General features: G+C 46.0%; 1 long non-coding RNA gene across 1 annotated transcript; it reads left to right on the forward strand.

Annotated features, from left to right (window-relative positions):
* The first annotated feature begins 2,662 nt into the window (after positions 1–2,662).
* LOC116546370 lies at positions 2,663–22,431 on the forward strand. The gene is made up of 3 exons (XR_004266689.1): positions 2,663–2,826; positions 11,639–11,641; positions 22,421–22,431. It is a non-coding gene; the product is annotated as an uncharacterized LOC116546370 (long non-coding RNA).
* Positions 22,432–25,525: the final 3,094 nt, after the last annotated feature.

The raw sequence follows: 25,525 nt of genomic DNA on the forward strand, positions 1-25,525 counted from the left end.
CATGCACATACACATATGTATAGTTATATATAGTTGTGTATATATATATATACATATACACACACACATATATATATAGTTGTTTTAGGACACAAAAATACTGATCTTGAGAAAAAAGCATTGGCCTACATAAATATTGAAACTATCTGGCATAGCAAAAGTCCCCTTTAAGAAAATGACTTACAAAGCGCAGAGTGACAGAAAGTGCTCACGGCGTGTATATGTGAAGAATGTGTCATGTTGGCCCCAGCTGTCAACATTGCCAGTGTTGCTGCTGTGCTCAGTGCAGACAACTGTGGCATTTGTTCAGAACCTTCGGATGCTGAAGGTGGCTGAGCCAGCCCTGCCTGGGCCACAGATCCTAAATTAGACAGAGGGGAGGGACTGTGGGTCAGAATCAGCATAGTGAGGAGGGTGGGTGTGTGGAGCAGAGCCAACTGTGGATCCTCTCTCCCCAGGTGAGGTGCCCCCTCCTCTGTACTGTGAGTGAGGAGGGTAAAGACAGGAGCCCTGGGTATGGTTCAGATGCGACTCCACTTCCTGACACTCTGCTGTGGAGCCTGAGCTTTCCGAAGCCAGGCTTCCAAAACCTTCACGGGAGCAGAGCCACTGCATTGAAATAAGAGCTGCGACCCACCTCTTCCTGGGCCCCTCTGTCCTGAGTTCTCACAGCTGACCCGGTGGGGTGAAGGTGTGTCCTGGCAGGTCAGTGTTGCCACCCAAACCTACCCAGTGGGCTCCCTGATGACCAAACTCCCCTGGAGGCTCTGAGTCATTTTCCAGCTGGGAGAGGCCATCTCAGGAGTGTCCCTCACTGTCCCACACTGTCCTCAGAGCCCAAATCCTTCCTGCCTCTGACACACCAGGGCATCTCAGGTGGAGAGCGTTGGCTGTCCTGATCCTCCTTTCTGAAGTGGCTCACGATGTCAGAGAGGGGACAGGGCAGCTGGGAATCCTAAGTAAAGGGTGTGGGTTGAAGGGAGGTCACTTGTTCCTGCCAGCCATGCCAGCAGAGCATGTGTGGCACTTTCTGTCGGTGCTTCCTGGGACCCAGAAGCGCAGAGTTTACTCACACTATTAACACTCATCATCAGCCACCTAAAGGCCTCTCTTTCATATTTTTCTTTATCACCATTTCAAATCATGTTTTCCTCCATCTCTGAGTCACCAACTCAAGTGTAAATCATGTGGTTCCACTCCAACTTCCAAATCATCTCTACAGACACTTAAAGAATTGATAGTGTGTTTCCATTTCTTAAGCAAATAATTTTTCCTTTTTAGGCCTCATCTGATTTATTTGTTATTTTTTCTAAGATTTAAATTCAAACATTTAATTTCTTCCACGTGTGCATATGAACAATTTCCATTACTTCCAATGGGTCAGCATTGTGTAAAGTACATTTTAGTTTAAACCCTGTGCTGAGCATCCAGGTTGCTGCCAATACCATGTGACCAGTGAGGACTTCCTCCTGCATGTTTCCCTCCATCTCTGAACCACAGTGGACTAGCTGCATGGAGGGTGCACACTTAATGTTACTATGTGCTGAGGGACATCCTGCCGGATGGCTGACCTCCTTAATATCCCAGTTGTAAGAGATTCTGAAGCTCCACAGCCTGGCTGGAAATTTATTTTTATTTTTTTAAATTGCAACATTAGTTGTCTACTCAACACTCACTGGTTTCATGCCTCACTCAGAAGTAACTGCACAATCCTAGGGCATCCACAGGAACCTATAGGTTTTGCTGGCCCCTGCCCCTGGCTGGCTGATCTCCAAACCCTCTCCCTGGCTTCCCGCTGAGGAGGCTCTGGCAGCTCCTGCCACTCCCATCCTGCTCCCCCCAAGCCCTTTTGCTTTGCTCTCTGCCCTTCCAGGCAGTTCCTCTCACACAAATGCACTGGGCTCCACAGGGGTTTCTTTCACTTCAGGTGGATCAGAACATGTGTTAATGTGACTTTTATTCACCCACATTTTGCCTTCTCTAAATTGCTTTGTTGTGATATTTGTCCATTTTTAGTGACATGTCCATTTTATGTCTTTTCTATTTTTTTTTCTGAAATCTAGATTGTCCTCGCTAATATCTTTCCATTGTTCCATATCCCTCTGCAATTTTGCCTGTTGGATCCTTCTTCTAACAAAGCACCTTGAATAGTCATTCTGGAACTCAGAAGGTTATGTGACTTATCAAAATCCTAGAAACCTCGGCAAGTTCAGCACATGAAAGGGCACTCAATCCCAAGTCATTAGCAGAGTCCACACTGAAACTAGTTTCTCACTCTTACACCCACCAGGATAGGCACGTTATCAGAGACAAAAATGCAAAGGGTGGTGAGGATGTGGAGGAACTTGAACTGTCTGGTTACTCTGGGAACATACATAGTCTCAACCATGTTGATAAATGGCTTTCTAGTGTGTACTACAGTCATCAGCACCTGTGACCCTACAGTCCCACTCCTGCCATCTATGTCCAAGAGACATGTATGAGTCAAAGATGTTGGTGTCCACCTGGGGGACTTTACAGAAGCCTTGTTTCAATCAACCATCATGAGAAACAGCAGAGTGAATGTAAAAAACACGGAGGTGTAAATTAGTTGTGCCAACTTTCTACAATGTTATATACTGATTCAGCAGTACAAAATGACAAAGCCTTCATCACATGGAACATGGGTGAAATTCACATATTCACATATAATTTTCAACCAGAAACAAAAGAGTACATACTGTAGGTTTGCATTTATATGATGTTTAAAAATAAATTTAAAATGTGTTGATCATGATCAGGGTAGGTATGTCCTGGGGTTACTGCCTGGAAATTAGCTGCAGAGGGGTGCCTGGGGGATTTACATCTGGATGGTGGTAAGACAGTGTTTGTAAGAAGGCAGCAGTCTGCACATATGTGTGCACTGTGCCACGGGTAAAACAACCATCACCTAAAAACTAATGCAAATATTATCTTTCCATCATGCAAGTGTCCATCCTTATTGTCTCCCTGTGAGTCTATCTATATTTTAAATAGAAGTAAATTCAATTTTGTATGTACAAGAACATGCTCACACTGCTCTCTTTTAACTGGGAGAATCATGATAGCAAATCCTGTAAAAGACATGACAAGAAAGGTGAATTAAAATCCAAACTCTTTTGAACACTGTTGCCAAAATATCACACAGTACATTAGTAATCTTGATTCCGAGGTTTTTTTTTTTATTTCTATTTTACTAAGTTTGGGATACATGTGCAGAATGTGCAGGTTAGTTACACACGTATACATGTGCCATGGTGGCTTGCTGCATCTATCAACCCGTCATCTACGTTTTAAGCCCCACATGTGTTAAGTATTCATCCTAATGCTCTCCCTCCCCTTGCCCCCTACCCCTGACACACCCCAGTGTGTGATGTTCCCCTCCCTTTGTCCATGTGTTCTTATTGTTCAGCTCCCACTTATGAGTGAGAACATGTGGTGTTTGGTTTTCTGTTCCTGTGTTCGTTTGCTGAGGATGATGGCTTCCAGCTTTATCTATGTCCCTGCAAAGGTCATGAGCTCACTCTTTTTTATGGCTGCACAGTATTCCATGGTGTATGTGTGCCACATTTTAGTTTTGTAAAGGAAAGACTGGCGTTTTGATATGGATACAAATGTGGTGGGATGAGGACAGGATCCCTACTGTTTAGGGTGCTGCTGGGGAGAGTGGTGAGAAATGGACATTTGGTTAGAAATAGGACCTGGGTGGTCCTCAGGGACAGTCCTGGGGTGGGGTCTCCAGGCTGTAGCTGTGGAGGGTTCCCTCTAAGAGGAGAAGGGACTCTATGCATTGCCCCTGCAGGGCTCAGGATACAATAGGAGTCTGAAGATGCTGACCTTCGGTTTGGAAGAAATGAACAGGAAGAAAGGTCCACCTGTGCTGGTGCAGCCACTGGCCATCCTCAGCCAGGCCTTAGTCCAGCTGCACAGACAGTGGCTCAGATCAATAGTAAGTCAGGCGGGAAGCTTTATAAACTGAGTTCATCAAGCCACTGACACTCCAGCCCAGGTGCCCCTTGTCAGATAAGGGCATTAGCTGCTCACCCACAGTTGGTCAAGTGGAGGGAAGCGAAGCAGTCATGTGACAGTTTAGAATGTTGCTTTCTAATACAGTTAGGGGTCAGTTGGCTGCAGGGGTCCCTTGTGACCAACCGATCATTGGAAACGTGTAGCCCATGGCAGCTGACTCTGACGCTGCTATGAAAGGATTGCCCTGTTTTGAATCACCCTTGTCTTTCCAAGGGGCTTCATTTGAGGTAAACCACATCCTGTTTGGGGTATGGGATGGAAAGGAAGAGACAGAGGCTGAGTCTTGTGTCCAAGTTCTTTTCCAGGCTCAGGCATCTATTCCAGGACATCAGCCCTCCCACAGAAACCTTGGGTCAGGATGTCTTGAGAGTCAGGGGAGTTCATGTTTTGGGGGGTCTAGAGCACGATCTGGAGGTCTGGAGTGTGAAGGCATCTGTGGCCCCGAGGCCTCAGGTACATTTCTGCCCGGAGTGCATCACGCAGTAGTGTGGTAACTGGAAGGTCACATGCCTTTAGGAGAGTTTCTTCCACCTGTGAAGTGCAGGCCACAACTTCTGCTCTGCTCACCCTCAGGGCTGACGTGGGCATCACAGGAGATGATCGCACGTACTGTCTGTGCGCTGTAAAGCCTCTCACACAGGCAAATGAAGAAAAACCAACCTCCACCCTCCCCTGCCCTAGAGCATCCATGTCTCCTCTCTGGTCACCCACTGTCAAGTGCATAGCTTCTTCTCCCAGGCATTTAATGATGGAGGAGTCATGGAACATTGAAGAATCAGCCACTTTTTCTAAAGCTTTAACTCTGTTCAATGATCTTCGGCCTCATCATGCTAACCAGTCTACCCTATTAAAGTGTTTAGACAGCAGTACATAGAACTGGAGGCTGAGGGGTTGCAGGACGGTCCCCAGTTCTCATGGCTCTAAGTGGGACTGAGCCCAGGCCCTCAGGCCCCAGCCCCCATGCTCAGTCACTCTGCTCAGCTGCCTTTCTGGACCATCTCATCATAAAGGCATTTTCCACACAACCTTTCTCTTAGTTGTTTCAAGTACACGTGAAAACCCAAGATCTTCCAGAAGCCCAGCGTTGGCTCAGAGGCTGTCGGGGAGTCAGTGCAGTGGGATCCACGGTTTGAGTTCTGCATAAATTATGATCCGTTTCCTCTGGTCTTCTGCCAACAAGATGTCAGCAGCTCTCATTACTGTGAGTGCATTTCCCAGGATCTTAGCTGATGGATTTGAGGAGAAAAGCATTTCCTCCTTCAAGAATCTATACAGCCCCAGACCAGCAGCAAGTCAAGAAGGGGCCCCCGACCAAGCACAGGTGCACCTGCAGATGGTGAGCTGACAGCACTGCAGATACTCAGCCCTTATGTTGATTCAAGAATAACGATTGCAGCTTTGTTCCAAAGTTGCATATTTAAAATAAATCAATAAAGATGCTAAGCCATAGTGTTATTCATGTGAGAAAATTTTAATTTACTGTTTAATCAGTAGTGTTTCAACCGCAGGAAGATACACTTACAGCTCAGCTTTGGTTCACATTTAATAGTGAAACACATCTGAAGCTCCTGATGAGACATTAACTGATTGTTAAATATTTGCTGCGATAGATCTGCACTTAAAATAGTGTTGCCAAATGACTCTTTAATTAATGGACTTTATTATTTGGATAACTTTTACATTAGCAAAAAATAGAACAGATACTGAAGTTAGCACAGACCTTTTTCCTCCATTTCCCCCGTAATTGACGTATCAGAATGGTGCATTTGTCATGGTTAGTGAACCAATATTTACACACTGTTAACTTATGTCTTAGTCAGCATTATGGATTACTTTCTATTTTGCATTTTCATTTTTTTTTTTTAATTTGCAATATCTTGCTCCACCTTGCATGCACTCATTGTTCTACTGCTGACAACCCCCTGTGCTTCACCTGTTATTCTTTCTGTCTGTTCCTTGGAAACAGCTTTTATTTTTTTAAGACCAATCTCACTCTGTTACCCAGGCTGGAGTGCAGTGGCACGTTCTCGGCTCCCTGCAACCTCCACCTGCCAGGTTCAAGTGATTCTCGTGCCTCAGCCTCTCAAGTGGCTGGGATTACAGGTACCCCCCACCACACTTTTAGTAGAGACAGGCTTTCCATATGTTGGCCAGGCTGGTCTCTGACTCCTGACCTTGAGTGATGTGCCCACCTCGGCCTCCCAGAGTGCTGGGATTACAGGCATGAGCCACCACACCCAGCTGGAAACAGATGATTTGTTAAATTGTCTCTAGAATTTGCCTTTTTACAAAATGTCACCTAGCTTGAATCATAGAGTATGTAGCTTCTTCAATAGACATTAAAGATCATGCCATGTGGGTCCATGGTGCCAGCACATTGCTCTGAAACATCCCAGCCTCCAGAACTGAGAAAACACTGCATTTATGCCACCCAGCCCATGGTATTTGGGTTACCTTTTCTTTTCTGGGGACAGGGTCTCACTGTGTTGCCCAGGGTGGAGCACAGTGGTGTGATCTAAGTTCATTGCAGCCTTGACCTTCTGAGCTCAAGTGATCCTCCCATCTCAGCTGGGACCACAGGCACACACCACCATGCCAGGCAAATTTTCTTTATAGTTTTGTAGAGATGGGGGCTGCACTATGTTGCCTAGGCAGTTCTGGATCTCCTGGCATCAAGCAATGTTGGGATTCACTCAGGGTGGCTGTCAAGATATTAAGGGAAACATCAGGGAAAGTTATGAGATATAGACTCAAACCTTTGGAAGGCAAAAAGATTTTCATAACTTGTAATAATGGAATAGGCTGAAGGCAGCCAGTTCTTACCTTAGAGCATGAGGTCACGGGTAAAAATTAGGGATAATAGAAGCTTCACCAGTTAAGTCTGTTTACCCCACATTCCTTTGTCTCTAACTCCCTTGTTTACTCATGTGGTCTGAAAACTAACCTTTGAGCCAATGGCCCTCTGGGAGAAGGTCGAAGGGAGATTACCCCTTTATGGTGTTTGCTCTGGGTCCTGGAACCAAACCTTTAACGTGTTAATTATCCACAAGCATGTTGACTTAGAACTTCTGTCTTAAGTCTAAACTGAATAAATGTGAGGAGGGACAGCGATTGAAGGCTTGGGTAGCTCAATGGCCCTCTGAGAGCAGCTGACTTGTTCATGGTACTTTGTGGGTGGAGGGTATTTATTCATCTGTCACAAAGTCAGGGTTTGCAGGACAGGCCCCCGCAGGTGGGGATCAACATCTCAAAGCAATCCACCTGCCTCAGCCTCCCAAGGTGCTGGGGTAAGAGGCGGGAGCCTCCGTGCCCAGCCAGCCTAGCAGCCTGCACTGACCCTGGCCGACTGTTCCAGATGATACTGGTTGGAGAGGGCTGTCGGGAGGGGCAGTACCAGGCTTTAAGCTGTGTGAAAGGGGAAGTTTTGCCAGCAGCAAATCCTCTCTGAATTAAGAGTTTTGTGATTGGCAGCCACAGTGAACTACAGAGATAAGTCCTCCAGGGAAAGCCTGCACCTCCACCAAGGTGTCTGTGCTGGCTTCTGGGCCTTTTGACCACTGCTTTCCATTGGGTACTCTGTGTTCACAGGGGGAGCAAAAGACCTGAGAAACTCCATGCAGCATGACTGGTCCTCGTGGTCTCCTCTCTCCTGTAATTGTAGGTGGCCTCAGGAAAACAGCCTGGATTCTGCAATCACTGACTCACTGATGAAAAATCCAGATGAAAAGAAAGGCGGGGCTTTCCTGCTGCCTTCAGTCTGGAGATCTGATTCCAGCTTCCCGCTGGGCACAAGGCGGGGTGATGGAAGGAGCAGTTTTTGCAGGTGAAGAACCCTGGCGCCATTGTACAGTCCCTGGAGGAGCCATGTCCCTCTAGGTGGGTGGGTTTGTGTGCGTGGGACTCTGGGGGGGTATTCATGGGTGTCATGCGGTGTGACTGAGTGTGTGTGGGATTGCGTCTCCTCAGGAGATGTGTCCCACCTACACAGCACAGATGCCACATCAACGTTCTCTAGGGGAACCCCACTAACACTGTGTGCTTTCCACACATTGACACATTCATGGCTCACCACAGCCTTCCCAAGGACTCACTTCCCAGCCCCGTGCCTCAGAAAATGAAGCACAGAGAATGACCCACGCTTCTGAGCTTTTCTGTGAAAGAGATGCAAGAGAGTGAGGGGTGGGGCCCCATGTGGAAGCTCAGGACCACTGGGTGGCATTCCTCCCTCAGCAGCGGGCCCCTGGGTCACAGGGCAGGGGTGATCCAGCCCCATGCATATGCCTGGAAGTACCAGGGCATGCGGAGTTCCAAGACACCACCCACGGTTAAAAGGTGGCCCCAGTACTCACATAGCCCAGGTCATCTGTGCATATGTCACAGATTTTCACCGAGCCATTAGCCTAAAAAGTCCAAGTCATGGAAACAGAGAAGGGTGGTGTCAGAGAGTGAAGAACATGGAGAGCTGGTGAAGGCCACCAAGTTTCAGTTATGCGATGAGTACGTTCTGGAGACCTGGCACACAGCATGGTGGCCGTAATTGATAGTGATGAACTGCACACTCGGAATCTGCTGAGAAAGCGCACCTGGAATATTCTCACCACACACACAAATGCAACCATGTGAAGGGATGGGAATGTTTATGAGCTTGATGGCGGTCCTCATTTCACATTGTTTGCATATACCAAAACTTCACATTCTATAGCTTAAATATACATATTTTAGAATTGTTCAATTCTGTCTCAATAGAGCCAGGAAAATAGCCTTAGAAATATTCTGTGAGCTACACATCCTGGAAGTGATGAATTAGAACCGGCAGGAACCCTGGTGATCAGTGGGGCCCATCAGCCTGGCTGAAGTGCCCCAGGATTGCAGAGTTAGAGCACCAGTTCCTGGCCCACACCTCCCCCTGTAAGGAGCCGCCCTTCCGGCCTGTGTGAGCAGGTCCAGGGAGATGTCAGGAAGATACTGGCAGTTTAGTGGCAGTTAAACATGGCAGGAGAGGTCAGAGACTTTCTTGTTGCATCACGGTGTAGAGTTGGACACATGGGGACACTGAGCATTTCCTGATGATTTAGGTGGCCTCTCGCTCCATAGCTGAGGATTCTGAGCCTCATCCCAGCCCTGCTTCTCTTTTCCAAGCCTCTTCCACCCAGGAGGATGACCCAGCAGCAGCGGAGCCCACGTGGCAAACCCACCATGCCCATGCATAGCAGGGCTGCATCCATCTCAAGCCAGGGCCCCAATTCATCCATGGGCAACACCACCAATGCACGGCCGGCCAGCCCCTCTGTCCTCCTGGCCTCCCTGAGAGGCTGCTGGGGGAAGTCCCACCCCACAGCAAGGAAGGAGTGCCTGTCTTTGTCCAAAATTGGGGTGAAGCTTTGTTGATGTATTTCATTTCAAATTGGCTCATGTATGAAAATCTGGCAATATACATAACATGTGATACTGTTTCCTGGCAAGACAGGGTCAGTCACGGATGGCAGCCTTAGCTCATAAACAAACTGGGAGAGGGCCTTCCCTCAGCACCTGTACTTCCTCCTTCTGGGACTAAGAATTTCCCAATTGGCAGCCAAAATAGACTCAGGAGACCCACCCTCCAGGGACAGCTCCTGCATATCCTACAGGTGTTCTCACCCTACCTGTGGGGCTTTGACTAGACTACAGTTTCCCCTCTGTTTTTCTAAAGCAACCTGTTCTGTAATTATGATACAGATGTGCTGGGAAGGGAAGAGCGTGGTCCCTTTAAATGATATGAAACAGGGGAAGGGAAGGGCTGGGTAGAGGAGGGTGAGGTCCCTGGAAGGGCTCCACCCCCACGGACCTCGGTGAGATACAAGCACTCCTGCCTTCATGCCTAAATATTGCATTTCCCACAACCACACCGGCCCACCACGTTGAGAGAAGCATATCAGTGGAGCAACACAGAGGTGGCTGGACATTGAGAGGGATGCCCTGTCAGGCACCAGCACGCAGGCAGGCCACGGGCAGAAGCAGAATGACTTGGAGTTTGGCCAGAGTGGTCAAAGAAGAGTCCCACCGCTGGGGAAGGGTTGGGCCACCAGTGTCCCACCTCCAGGGGAAAGCCATCTCCCTGCTGGCTTCCCGATCTGCTGAGAGCCTCTCCCACTCAATAAAACCTTGCACTCATTCTCCAAGCCCATGTGTGATCCAATTCTTCCCTACACCAAGGCAAGAAACCCTGGGATTGAGAAAGCCCTGTGTTCTTGTGACAAGGTAGAGGGTCTAATTGAGTGGGCTAACAGGTGACACTGGTAGACCGCAAGCTAAAGGAGCACCCTGTAACACACCCCCACTGGTGCTTCAGATACAAACACTCACCCCTAGACACTGCCATGGGGGCAGAGCCCCACAGCCTGCCCGTCTGAAGAAGTGAGCCGCACCCCCACCGCACGCCCTGTGGGGGGAACAAGGGAACCTTTCCTGTTTCAGTTACAGATCATCCCGAGAGTGAGTAAAAGAGGTGCATGTTCTGGAATCACTCACTTGCTGAGAAGAAGTGGAGGTGACGTGGAAAGTGGAACTTTCCTTTTGACTTTGGTTGGGGAGGCTCCTTGATTCTGATTCCTATGAGGGGTGAGGATCAGGGAAGTGGTGATGGAAGCTGATTTTCCAGATAAAGGGTAATGGGCACATTTCAGGGAGCAGGTGTCATTACCCATTTGGCAGTGAGGGTCTAATATAAGTGGAAATGCACTGATTATGTGAGATAAAAGTATTTTATGAAAGACGAGGTAGCATTCAAATTCAGTTCATCTATATCTCACAGAATTCTTCCATTTAACATGATCCTAATCCATACTGATTGCATTGGGTCTGACACAGCAGGATGTATGCAGTTGTGCCCAATGCTTATGTTCTGCTCCACCCTTGGACTTAGAGGTGGGAAACTGGAAGATTACATTTATTTGATCTTTGGGGAGAAATTGCCTGGTGATCTAGTTAACTAAGGTTGCAAGGAAAACTACCAAACCTCTGACCCAGCTGGGTTGGTTTTGTAATATCATTTTGTGTTTTAAAACCTCTGCAAGAAAAGTTAACTTTTACAAAGAAAAGAAATACATAGAAATGAGGGACAGGAACTATGATTCTGACCATGCACCAGCCCATTTAATCTGCTGTGTCATTTCTCATCTCTGGTTCTCTTATCTCCGTAGTTAAAACAGGGGCCTTACCACCTCCTTATAGAACCAAGGGAGAAAACTCTATTTTGTATGTTCAGACAGAACTGCCTTTTCAGCATATCAGGGCAAGTGAGGCAAATCATTTTTCAGATAAAATCAGAGCTCATTTTTAGACCTAACATCAATTTTTACCTTTCTACCTTAGGAGGTTCATTATAGAGAATGGTGCAAAATACTTTAATGATCTTTTATACTCATTGGACATTTTTTACCCAAATAATTCTGTAGCAGTTCAACATTAGCTCTTTACTGGGGAATAAACTTATTTTTTCCTGGGCTTCTGAGGCCTTTCTTCACTGGTATATTATTATAACACAGGATATTTGGGGGGCTTGGGTTGGAGGACATAGGTGACAAGTCTGATCTCAGGCTGTATTTCCAAGGAGACTGTGACATGCTTAGGAGAGAGCTGCATGTGTCTTTGTCATCTTGTGGCCTAGTTCAGAGACTGTATCTACTTCATATCACTCTGAGGATTTAATGAAACAATACATCTAAAGTAAGTAGATTGGTGCCTGGAACATAAGTACCTAATAAACATTACTTATCATCACTTGATAAATATATATTCAGTGAATAGAAATGCTATATTAATATCATATAATCTGACTACAGATTATGTTAAATAGTAACATAATTTGTAGATTGTAAAGGATTTCTAGGAGAAGAGAGAGGAAATTTTAAAGCCTAAAGAAACAATACTGAGGACTAATTTCAGGGTTTTTTTTCTAGACATTCTTTTCCTATCTTGCTGGCTAATTACATTTTTTTAAACCAAGTTTTGCTCCATCACTCAAAGGCTGGAGTGCAGTAATGTGATCTCAGCTAACTATAAACTCTGCCTCCCAAGTTCAAGCAATTCTCCTGCCTCAGCCTCCCAAGTAACTGGGATTACAAGCATGTGCCACCACACCTGTCTAATTTTTAGTAGAGATAGGGCTTCACCATCTTGGCCAGGCTGGTGTCAAATTTCTCACCTCAAGTGATCCTCCCATCTTGGCCTCCCAAATTGCTGGGATTACAGTCATGAGCCACTGTTCCCAGCCAGCATTTATTGCATCTTTAAGTTTTGTCTAGCTTTTTCTTTGTACACATCAGTGCAATTTTACGGTGTCTTAGGAATTCTTCCATTTAACATGACTTTTAGTCTGATTTATGATATGTATAAATCATATATATGATTACAAGGAATAAATTAGGTTTTTGTTTAGTTTATGCTCTTAGTTTATTTTTAACTTTTTATCTAATTGTGGTTATCAAAGAATTCCCTGAAACTTAAAATTAGAGTAGCCCCATTCAGCTTGATAATTTTTTCCCCATTTATTTATTTTATTACATTTTAGGTTTTGGGGTACATGTGAAGAACATGCAAGATTGTTGCATAGGCACACACGTGGCAGTGTGATTTGCTGCCTTCCTCCCCATCACCTACATCTGGCATTTCTCCCCTTGCTATCTCTCCCCAGCTCCCCATCCTCCACCATCCCTCCCCATTTCCCCCCAACTGACCCCAGTGTGTAGTGCTCCCCTCCTTGTGTCCATGTGTTCTCATTGTTCAACACCTGCCTATGAGTGAAAACATGTAGTGTTTGATCTTCTGTTCTTCTGTCAGTTTGCTGAGAAAAATGGTTTCCTGGTTCATCCATGTCCCTACAAAGGACCCAAACTCATCGTTTTTGATGGCTGCATAATATTCCATGGTGTATATGTGCCACATTTTCCCCATCCAGTCTATCGTCGATGGGCATTTGGGTTGGTTCCAGGTCTTTGCTATTGTAAACAGTGCTGCAATGAACATTCATGTGCACGTGTCCTTATAGTAGAACGATTTGTAATCCTTTGGATATATACCCAGTAATGGGATTGCTGGGTCAAATGGAATTTCTATTTCTAGGTCCTTGAGGAATCGCTACACTGTCTTCCACAATGGTTGAACTAATTTACACTCCCACCAACAGTGTAAAAGTGTTCCTATTTCTCCACATCCTCTCCAGCATCTGTTGTCTCCAGATTTTTTAATGATCACCATTCTAACTGGCGTGAGATGGTATCTCAATGTAGATTTGATTTGCATTTCTCTGATGACCGGTGATGATGAGCATTTTTTCATATGTTTGTTGGCCTCATGTATGTCTTCTTTTGTAAAGTATCTGTTCATATACTTTGCCCACTTTTGAATGGGCTTGTTTTTTTCTTGTAAAACTGTTTTAGTTCATTGTAAATTCTGGATATCAGCCCTTTGTCAGATGTGTAAACTGCAAAATCTTCTTTCCCATTCTGTTGGTTGCTGATTCACTCTAATGACTGTTTCTTTTGCCATGCAGAAGCTGTGGAGTTTGATTAGGTCCCATTTGTCTATTTTGGCTTTTGTTGTCAATGCTTTTGGTGTTTTGGTCATGAAGTCCTTGCCTACACCTATGTCCTGAATGGTTTTGCCTAGATTTTCTTCTAGGGTTTTTATGGTGTTAGGTCTTATGTTTAAGTCTTTAATCCATCTGGAGTTAATTTTAGTGTAAGGTGTCAGGAAGGGGTCCAGTTTCTGCTTTCTGCACATGGCTAGCCAGCTTTCCCAACACCATTTATTGAACAGGGAATCCTTTCCCCATTGCTTGTTTTTGTTGGGTTTGCCAAAGATCAGATGATTGTAGATATGTTGTGTTGCCTCTGAGACCTCTGTTCTGTTCCATTGGTCTATATGACTGTTTTGGTACCAGTACCATGCTGTTTTGAATACTGTAGGCTTGTAGTATAGTTTGAAGTCTGGTAGTGTGATGCCTCCCACTTTATTCTTTTTGCTTAGAATTGACTTGGCTATGAGGGCTGTCTTTTGGTTCCATATGAAGTTTAAGGTGGTTTTTTCCAGTTCTGTGAAGAAGGTCATTGGTAGCTTGATGGGGATAGCACTGAATCTGTAAATTACTTTGGGCAGTATGGCCATTTTCACAACATTGATTCTTCCTCACCATGAACATGGAATGTTTCTCCATCTGTTTGTGTCCTCTCTTATTTCGTTGAGCAGTGGCTTGTAGTTCTCCTTGAAGAGGTCCTTTACATTCCTTGTTAGTTGTATTCCTAGGTATTTTATTCTCTTTGTGGCAATTGTGAATGGAAGTTTGTTCTTGATTTGGCTCTCCTTAAGTCTGTTATTGGTGTATAGGAATGCATGTGATTTTTGCACATTGATTTTGTATCCTGAGACATTACTGAAGTTGCTTATCAGTTTCAGGTGCTTTTGGGCTGAGGCGATGGGGTCTTCTAGATATACAATCATGTTGTCTGCAAATAGAGACAATTTGACTTCCTCCTTTCCTATTTGAATACCCTTTATTTCTTTTTCTTGCCTGATTAATCTGGCTAGAATTTCTAGTACTATATTAAATAGGAGCAGTGAGAGAGAGCATCCTTGTCTAGTGCCAGATTTCAAGGGGAATGCTTCCAGTTTTTGCCCATTCAGTATGATATTGGCTGTTGGTTTGTCATAAATAGCTTTTATTATTTTGAGATACATTCCATCGATACCTAGCTTATTGAGGGTTTTTAGCATAAAGGGCTGTTGAATTTTGTCAAAGGCCTTCTCTGCATCAATTGAGGTAATCATGTGGTTTTTGTCTTTGGTTCTGTTTATGTGGTGAATCACGTTTATAGACTTGCGTATGTTGAACCAGCCTTGCATCCCCGGGATGAAGCCTACTTGATCATGGTGGATAAGCTTTTTGATGTGCTGTTGCAATCGGCTTGTCAGTATTTTATTGAAGATTTTTGCATCTATGTTCATCATGGATATTGGCCTGAAGTTTTCTTTTCTTGTTGAGTCTCTGCCGGGTTTTGGAATCAGGATGATGTTGGTGTCATAAAATGATTTGGGAAGAATTCCCTCTTTTTGTATTGTTTGGAATAGTTTCAGAAGAAATGGTACCAGCTCCTCTTTGTATGTCTGGTAGAATTCAGCTGTGAACCCATCTGGACCTGGGCTTTTTTTGGGTGGTAAGCTCTTAATTGCTGCCTCAACTTCAGACCTCGTTATGGGTCTGTTCAGGGTTTCGGCTTCTTCCTGGTTTAGGCTTGGCAGGAGGCAAGTGTCCAGGAATTTATCCATTTCTTCCAGGTTTATTAGTTTGTGTGCATAGAGTTGTTTTTAATAATCTCTGATGATGGTTTGAATTTCTGTGGAATCTGTGGTGATATCCCCTTTATCATTTTTTATTGCATCAATTTGGTTATTCTCTCTTTTCTTTTTTATTAATCTGGCTAGTGGTCTGTCTATTTTGTTGATCTTTTCAAAAAACCAGCTCCTGGATTTATTGATTTTTTGAAGGGTTTTTTGTGTCTCTATCTCCTTCAGTTCTGCTCTGATCTTAGCTATTTCTTGTCTTCTGCTAGACTTTGAGTTGTTTTGATCTTGCTCCTCTAACTCTTTCAGTTTTGACAATAGGGTGTCAATTTTTGATCTCTTCTTGCTTCTCATGTGGGCACTTATTGCTATATATTTTCCTCTAGAGACTGCTTTAAATGTGTCCCAGAGATTCTGGTATGTTGTGTCTTCATTCTCGTTGGTTTCGAAGAACATCTTTATTTCTGCCTTCATTTCATTGTTTATGCAGTCAACATTAAAGAGCAAGTTGTTCAGTTTCCATGAAGCTATGCGGTTCTGAGTTAGTTTTTGAATTCTGAGTTCTAACTTGATTGCACTGTGGTCTGAGAGACTGTTTGTTACAATTTCCATTCTTTTGCATTTGCTGAGGAGTGATTTACTCCCAATTATGTGGTCAATTTTAGGGTAGGTGTGATGTGGTGCTGAGAAGAATGTATATTCTGTGGCTTTGGGGTGGAGAGTTCTGTAAATGTCTATTAGGTTTGCTTGGTCCAGGTCTGAGTTCAAGTCCTGGATATCCTTGTTAATTTTCTGTCTGGTTGATCTGTCTAATGTTGACAATGGGGTGTTAAAGTCTCCCACTATTATTGTGTGGGAGTCTATGTCTCTTTGTAAGTCATTAAGAACTTGCCTTATGTATCTGGGTGCTCCTGTATTGGGTGCATATATGTTTAGGATCGTCAGCTCTTGTTGTTGCATTGATCCTTTTACCATTATGTAATGCCCCTCTTTGTCTCTTATGATCTTTGTTGCTTTAAAGTCTAATTTATCAGAGATGAGAATTGCAACTCCTGCTTTTTTTTACTCTTCATTTGCTTGGTAAGTCTTCCTCCATCCCTTTATTTTGAGCCTTTGTGTATCCTTGCATGTGAGCTGGGTTTCCTGGATAAAGCACACCGATGGGTTTTGGCTTTTTATCCAATTTGCCAGTCTGTGTCTTTTGATTGGGGCATTTAGTCCATTTACATTTAGGGTTAATATTGTTATGTGTGGATTTGATACTGCCATTTTGGTGCTAGCTGGCTGTTTTGCCCTTTAGTTGAGCTGGTACTTCTTGTTCCTTTATATGTGTAGAGCCTCTTTCAGGAGCTCTTGTAGAGCTGGCCTGGTGGTGACGAAATCTCTGAGTACTTGCATGTTCCCAAAGGATTTTATTTTTCCTTCACTTATGAAGCTTAGTTTGGCTGGATAGGAGCTTCTGGGTTGAAAGTTCTTTTCTTTAAGGATGTTGAATATTGGCCCCCATTCTCTTCTGGCTTGTAGGGTTTCTGCTGAGAGATCTGCTGTGAGTCTGATGGGCTTCCCTTTATGGGTAACCGGACCTTTCTCTCTGGCTGCCCTTAGTATTTTCTCCTTCATTTCGACCCTGGTGAATCTGACGATTACGTGCCTTGGGGTTGCTCTTCTTGACGAATATCTTTGTGGTGTTCTCTGTATTTCCTGGACTTGAATGTTTGCCTGCCTTGCTAGGTTGGGGAAGTTTTCCTGGATAATATCCTGCAGAGTATTTTCCAGCTTGGATTCATTCTCTTCGTCGCATTCTGGTACGCCTATCAAACGTAGATTAGGTCTTTTCACATAGTCCCACATTTCTTGGAGACTTTGTTCATTCCTTTTTACCCTTTTTTCTCCAGTCTTGCCTTCCCGTTTTATTTCATTGAGTTGATCTTCGACCTCTGATATCCTTTCTTCTGCTTGGTCCATTCGGCTGTTGATACTGGTGCATGCTTCACGAAGTTCTCGTGTTGCGTTTTTCAGCTCCATCAATTCACTTATATTCCTTTCTATTTTGTCCATTCTTGTTAGCATTTCGTCAAATCTTTTTTCAAGGTTCTTAGTTTCTTGGCATTTGGTTAGAACATGTTCTTTAAGTTCACAGAAGTTTCTTACTACCCACCTTCTGAAGTCTGATTCTGTCATTTCATCACACTCGTTCTCCCTCCAACCTTGTTCCCTTGCTGGTGAGGAGTTGTGATCCCTTTTAGGAGGAGAGGTGTTCTGGTTTCAGGTGTTTTCATCCTTTTTGCGCTGGTTTCTTCCCATCATTAAGGATTTATCCACCTGTCGACTTTGTAGCTGCTGGCTTTCAGATTGGGTCTCAAATCTTTCAGATTGACATTCTGTTTGTTGATGATGAGGTTATTTCTGTTTCTGGGTTTTCCTTCTGACAGTCTGGCCCCCCTGCTGTAGGTCTGCTGAGGTTCACTCCAGGCCCTGCTTGCCTGGCGTTCACCTGCAGCAGCTGCTGAACAGCAAGGGTTGTTACCAGTTTTCTTCTGCTATCTTTGTCCCAGAAGGATACCCGCCTAGTGTCAATCTGATCTCTCTTTTATGAGGTGTCTTTTTGGATATATAGGGGTCAGGGAGCTGCTTGAGGAGACGGTCTCTTCTTTATAGGAGCTCAAATGGTGAGCTGCGATCTCTGTTGTTGTTCATTCAGAGCTGCTGGGCAGGTACTTTTAGGTCTGCTGCAGCAGAACTCATAAACTGCTTTTTGTTCCCAGGTGCTCTGTCCCAGGGATTTAGGGCTTTATTTATGAGTTTCCGTTATGCTGCCGCCTTCTTTTTTTTTTTTTCTCCTTCAGACCTGCCCAGCCCAGCAAGGAGGCAGCCTAGTCACTGTCGGCCTATAGCAGCTTTGCAGAGCTGCTGTGGGCTCTGCCCTGCTGCCGAGTGAACTTCCCTGCAGTCCTGTTTATATGGGTGTAGTTAGAACTGCTTTGGCGATGGTGGCCCGCCTCTGTTGGGGCGGTGTCTCTGCTGTGACGGGTTGCCTTGGCAACGGCGGGCTGCCTCAGCAATGGCGGGTTGCCTTGGCAACGGCGGACTGCCTCGGTAATGGCGGACACCCCTCCCCCACAGAGCTGGACCGTCCCGGGTTCAGTTGCGCTTGCTGTGAAACTCTCAATCCAGAGTTTCTGGTTGCTGTTCTTTTGTGGGGGTCGGACCAGCCGAGCCTGATCGCCTGGCTCCCTGCCTCAGAGCCTTTTTTAAGTTGGTGTTCCAGTCGCCTGTTGAAGAGGCGCCGGGGTCTGTTTGTTTTCCCCTGCGGCCACTCACTGCGCTGGCTTAAACAGCGGCACAGAGGTTTGTGGCTCTTTTTTTTGTTTTTTTTTTTTTTTTGCCCTGGAATCTACTGTCCTGGTTCTCTGCTCAGTCCCCTTTTTGAACCAGCGTATGGCCGACTTCCCATGGCTCCAATCACCAGCCTAAAGGGCCCCAAGACCAGTGTATTTTGTACGGAGAACCGCTGCTCCGGGGCGCCAACAAAGCAGCCGCGCGGGACAAAGCAGCCGCGCGGGGCAAAGCAGCCACGCAAGGCAAAGCAGCGGCGCTGGCCGGCGCTGGTCGGCACAGCCACGCTGGCCGACACAGCCGCGCTGGCGACCGTGGAACACCTCTGCCCGGGAGTTTCCTAGTCTGTGGGCAATAAAAACACGGCGTCCACTCACCCTCTGCGCTTTCACTGGGAGCTGCAATCCTGGGCTGTTCCTTAACTGCCATCTTGGATCGTCCCCCCAGTTTTATTTTTTTTTATTTTTATTTTTGAGACAGGGTCCTACTCTGTCACCCAGGCTGGAGTACAGTAGCGTTATCTCGGCTCACTGCAACCTCCGCCTCCTGGGTTCAAGAGACTCTTATGCCACAGCCTCCTGAGTAGGTGGAACTACACGTGCCTGCCACCACTCCTGACTAATTTTTGTATTTTTAGTACAGACAGCATTTCGTGTTGGCCAGGCTGGTCTTGAATTCCTGACTTCAAGTGAGCCACTCACCTCAACCTCCCAAAGTGTTGGGATTACAGGCATGAGCCACCACACTGATCCTAATTTTTGAGACAAATCTCACTCTGTCACCAAGGCTGGAGTGCAGTGGCTCAATCTCAGCTCAATGCAACCTCTACCACCTCCTGGGTTCCAGCAATTCTCATGCTTTAGCCTCCTGAGTAGCTGGGATTACAGGCATGCACAACCATGCCAGCTAATTTCTGTATTTTTAGTGACAGGGTTTTGCTGTGTTAGCCAGGCTGTTCTTGAACTCCTGACCTCAAGTGACCCACTCACCTTTACCTCCCAAAGTGCTGGGATTATGAGCATGAGCCACTGAGCCCAGCCAAGAGAGTTTTATTAATGCAGAGCTAGCCAAGCAATAGGGCCGGAATTATTACTCAAATGAATCTCCCCAAGAACTCAGAGGCTAGGGTTTTTATGGATAATTTGGTGAGCAAGGGCCCAGGGAATGGGTACTCCTGATTGGTTGAGGAGGAAATCACAGGGTATGGCAAGCAGTCCTTATGTTCTGAGTCTGTCTCTGAGTGGGGGCCACAGGATGGGCTAAGTCATGAGTCACAGGTCCAGGTCAGTCAGTTACCAGAATTCAAGTCTGAAAAACATCTGCAAAGAACAATCTCAGTTTCCACAATAGAGACGCTATCTATAGGCGGAAGAGGGGAACTCACAAACTTTGTGATCTCTGGTCACTTGACTCCTGCGCAGTCAGAGATTATAAAAACATGCTAGGCTTTTGCAGAATCTAGGCCCCTCCCATAATCCTAATCTCATGGCCTTTTTTTTTTTTTTGAGAGGGAATTTTGTTCTTTTTGCCCAGACTGGAGTGCAATGGCGTGATCTTGGCTCACTGCAACCTCCACTTCCCAGGTTCAAGAGAATCTCCTGCCTCAGCCTCCCAAGTAGCTAGAATTACAGGCATGCACCCCCACACTTGGCTAATTTTGTATTTTTAGTAGAGAATGGGTTTCTCCATATTGGTCAGGTGAGTCTCAAACTGCCGACCTCAGGTGATCCACTTGCCTTTGCCTCACAAAGTACTGGGATTACAGGCATGAGCCACAGCACCTGGTTCTTATGGCCTTACATTAGTTTTACAAAGGTGGCTTTGGTCTCTGAGTAAAGAGCAGGTTAGGTTTAAGGAGTAACTATTATCATCCTTGCTTCAAAGTTGAACTATAAATTAAATTCCTCCTCTCATTAGCTTGGCCTATGCCGCAGAATGAGTGAGGACAGCCAGCCTCAGAGGCTGGAAGCAAGATGGAGTCAGTCATGCTGGACTTCACTCACTGTCATAATATTTGCAAAGGCAGTTTTGCCAGGAGGCTGTGGGGTGACCTTGTGGGTTTGACAGGACCTGGGAGATTCTCGATCTATGTTTGGCATTCGTTCTAAGCCAGAAGGTCCCTGTGGTGGGGGCCTGCCTGGGGTGAATCTCTCCCTCCCTGCCATGCCCAGCCTAGCCAAGGCCTAGTTCAGGGCTCAGGGCACCATTTGGGGGAAGGAGTGAGGTCCTTGTGTTGAATTAGGATTTATGGCTTTGGGGCCAGTGGGAGGCGTGAGCTCTGATTCAGAAGGAGATCTGCTGTGGTGTGTGTGTGTGTGTGTGTGTGTGTGTGTGTGTGTGTGGTTTGGGAGTGGGGGGAACAGGGGTAAAAGCCTATCAGAGGGAGGTCCCATAAGACAAGGTGGGACCAAGAGTCCAGCTGGCTCTGCTGTGACTTTTGGCATGTCACTGTCTTCCTGCACATCTCAGGGGCAGGAGGGGGGCAAAAGCTGGAAGAGGTACCTGGCCGAAGCATTAGACTAGAACCCAGGCCAGGCGGGAGTGACCAGCCAGAACACTCAGAGCCTCAGCGTGCATTATAGCTTGGTGACCTTGACCCTCCAACCCCAGCCCCCTGTGCCCTGCAGCATTCCCAGTAGTGGGGGGGACGATGGGGGTAGGCGGGGGTGCACCGAGGCTTGGGTGTGGTGCGCTCTCCCCACTGCAGCATCAGGTACCCCCAGGCACAGGGGTGTGGGGTAGCGAGCAGGGGGTTGGGCGCACAGGAGCATGGGGCACGGGGCGGGCTATTCCCCTATGTAAATGGCAGCCAATGGAGAGTGGTGTTGCAGGGGAGCTGGGATTAGGGGGCCTGGGTGAATGGCTGGCAATTTTACTGGGATTACAAAAGAAAGAGCCTCCCTGTCCTCCCCCTCTCTGCTCTGCTCCCCTCCCTGTCCCACCCTCTGCTCCTCCTCCCCACGCCTCCTTCCCCGCCCTTGCCCAGTCGAGGTCCTTGCTTCCTTCTGCCTCTCCCCCATTCTCCCAGATTAATTAAGGAGGTAGCAGCAGGAGGCCGAGTCCTGGCCTGGCCGGCAGGGGTGGGCACTACTGGCAGGAGCACTTGGGGATTCTCCATGGTATTGCAGAAGAGAAAAGTAAGCTCACTGCAAACTCTGCCTCCTGGTTCAAGGATTTCTTATGCCTTAGCTTCCTGAGTAGTTGGGATTACAGGTGCTTGCCACCACTCCCAGCTAATTTTTGTATTTTTAGTGGAGACAGGGTTTCACCGTGTTGACCAGGATGGTTTCGATCTCCTGACCTCTGATCTGCCCACCTTGGCCGGGATTATAGGCGCACTGCCACCACACCCCACTAATTTTTGTATTTTTGGAATAGACTAAGTTTCTCCTTGTTGGTCTTGAACTCCTGACTTCAAGTGATCACCCCTTTGGCCTCCCAAAGTGCTGGGATTACAGGTGTGAGCCAGCATGCCTGACCAAATTTTTATTTTATTCTGTATTTTGAGGCACAGTCTCGCTCTGTTGCCCAGGCTGGAGGGCAGTGGTGTGATCCTAGCTCACTGCAGCCTCCAACTCCTGGGCTCAATGTGATCCTCCCACCTAAACCTCTGCAGGTGTGTGTCACCACACCTAGATAATTAAAAATTTTTGGCCTGGCTAGATGGCTAAAACCTGTAATCCCAGCATTTTGGGAGGCTGAAGTGAGCAAATCACCTGAGGCCAGGAGTTTGAGACCAGCCTGACCAACACGGTGAAGCCTCTTCTCTACTAAAAATACAAAAATTAGCTGGGTGAGTGGTGCATGCCCATAATCCCAGCTACCTGGGAGGCTGAGGGAGGAGAATTGCCTGAACCCAGGATACGGAGTTTGCAGTGAGCCAAGATCATGCCACTGCAGAGAGTGAGACTCTGTCTCAAAAAAAAAAACTTTTTTTTTTTTTTTTTTTTTTTTTTTTTAAGATATGAGGTCTTACTGTGTTGCCCAGGCTAGTCTCAAGCTCCTGGCCTCAAGCGATTCTCCTATCTCAGCTTCCCAGAATACAGGGATCACAGGCACTATCCTTCTAATATCCTTGGTCGGGCTTTCTCCAGCCTGCGGCCTGAGGGTCTGGATCTCCTACTGGCCTGGGTGGCATGGAAGGTGTAGTCTAGGTGGTCGAGGGGTGCCCAGGGATCCCCAGTTTGGGAAGTCCTTGTCTTCAGGGATTTCTGGCCAATGTGGTCCATATGGTGTATTCAGAGATGCTGGGAGGAGAGGGTGGGAACTTGCTGGAAACACCCTATTAGACACCAAGTAAGATTTTCATTCAGGAGTGGCAAGGCCCAAGTGCTGGGAAAGTATCTGCAATCCCTAACTTTCAAGGCCTGGAGACTCCATCATGGGGGCGGTCATGGACTTGAGGGGCTGACCCCACAGCATGGAGGCTTCTGGGAATTCCTGCACTCAAGGCAGGTTCCCAGCACTTGTTCTACATCCCCTGGGGTGGGGGGCATGGGGCCCACTTCTGCCTTTCCCATGCCTGGGCAGTTTTCTGGGACGTAAAAGGGAGATGGCTCTCTCTGACCTGCCTGGGCCCTAGGGTGGTGCTATTAGTCCAAGGAACTCAGCGTGGTCCCATGAGGACTCCACAGCATGGGTGTGTGGATACATTGGAAGCAAGTCTGCAGTGGAGACAGGGTAGGAGGGCCTGATTGAAGGCTTGAGGATGCAGAAGAGGCTGCATGGTTGGGAAGGGCAGGTGATTGGGGGCAGCTTGGCGCTTTCCCCTCCTATTCCTCTTAGCAGGGGGAGAACCCTCTAGACAAAGGTCTAAACTCTGCCACACCATAAAATCCAGCAGAAATGTGAGAGGGGGCTGAAGGGCTTTCACTTCCTTCCTCTTCCACTTGAGTGGCATAAAGAAGCAACCTTGGATTTCTAAGTTGGAATACATTGCCAGTGGATGAGAAAAAAAGCATAAATGATCTATATTTGCCATTAGTTGCCACGATAGATTATTATAGCAGGAAGAAGAGAATGAGGGTGGTGTGGAGATGAGAATATGGTAAAGGAGTGGGCAATGGAGGAATAAAATAAAAGAATCCCTAAGATTGTACTGCCTTATGATTTTCAAATATCTTCAGGCTTACTTTCAGCAGCTTAATTGCCATGTGGATTCCAAATGATTAAAAACTTGCCAAGGTATGATCTGTCTCTGCAAAGCAAGAAAACTATGAGGTGTTTCTTTTGTTGAAAAAGAATGACTTTAGTTTGTAATTGAAGTGCAAAGAATTTGATGCAAACAAGTAGTCCCCCTACTCCCCAGCCCCCATTCAAGCCAAAATCAGCTTTCTACCTCATGCAACAAATAAATGTTATCTCTGAGAGTGTGATCTGTGATTTAGAATTTCGACCTCACTATGCCTTCTTCTGCAGTGCTGGGAAGGTACGGAAGGATGTGGCCTTGCTGCTTGGAGCAGGCAGTTCTTCCTAGTGATAAATGGGATTCCTCCCAAAGCTCTCTGAGCCACACGCATTGTCACCCAGTCACTTAGTGAATTAATTAAGCTGAGGCATTTTACTTAATATAATTGAAGCTTCTTGTATTTGTTTTCAATAGTGTTTTTCACCACAGGTTTGCAAATTTAAACAGAAAAAAATACTTGAAGGGCACTTTCTTTTCTTTTTTCTTTTCTTTTTTTGCCAAATTATCTGGACTTGCAGAGAACCTTAGAAAATTCATGGTAAGCTCTGTTGTTCATTCTTGACCCTGTCATATCCAAAGAGTCACCTCATAAAGGAGAGATCAGACTGACATTTGGCGGTATCCTTCTGGGACAAAGATAGCAGGAGAAGAAACTGGTAGCAACCCTTACTGTTCTGCAGCTGCTGCAGGTGATCCCCAGGCAAACAGGGCCTGGAGTGGACCTCAGCAGTCCTACAGCAGAGGTACCAGACTGTTACAACGAAAACTAAGAAACAGAAATAATTTTATCATCAACAAACAGAACGTCCACTCAGACACCCAACCTTAATGTCAGCAACTACAAAGACGACAGGTGGATAAATCCACAAAGATGGGAAGAAGCCAGTGCAAAAAGGATCAAAACAACCAAAACCGGAACACCTTTCCTCCTACAAGGGATCACAACTGCTCACCAACAAGGGAACAAGGCTGGAAGGAGAATGAATGAGATGAAATTTCCAAATCAGGCTTCAGAAGGTGGGTAATAAGAAACTTCTGTGAGCTAAAAAACATATTCTAACCCAATGCAAAGAAACTAAGAACCTTGAAAAAAGATTTGATGAAATGCTAATGAGAATGGACAACTTAGAAATGAATATAAGTGAATTGATGGAGCTGAAAAACATAACACGAGAACTTAAGCATGCACAAATTTCCACAGCTGAATTTGCCAAGCAGAACAAACAATATCAGAGGTCGAAGATCAACTCAATAAAATACTACTAGAAGGCAAGATTAGAGAAAAAATGGTAAAAAGGAATGAACAAAGTCTGAAAGAAATGTGGGGCTATGTGAAAAGATCTAATCTACATTTGATAGGTGTACCTGAATGTGATGAAGAGAATGAATCCAAGCTGGAAAATACTCTTCAGGATATTATCCAGGAAAACTTCCCCAATCTAGCAAGGCAGGCCAATATTCAAGTCCAGGAAATACAGAGAACACCACAAAGACATTCCTCAAGAAGAGCAACCCCAAGGCACATAATCGTCAGATTCACCAGGGTTGAAATGAAGGAGAAAATACTAAGGACAGCCAGAGAGAAAGATCAGGTTACTCACAAAGGGAAGCCCATCAGACTCACAGTAGATCTCTCAG

This window comes from Sapajus apella, unplaced genomic scaffold, assembly GCF_009761245.1.
Source record: "Sapajus apella isolate SASKATOON/1434 unplaced genomic scaffold, GSC_monkey_1.0 scaffold811, whole genome shotgun sequence".
Classification (NCBI taxonomy): domain Eukaryota; kingdom Metazoa; phylum Chordata; class Mammalia; order Primates; family Cebidae; genus Sapajus; species Sapajus apella.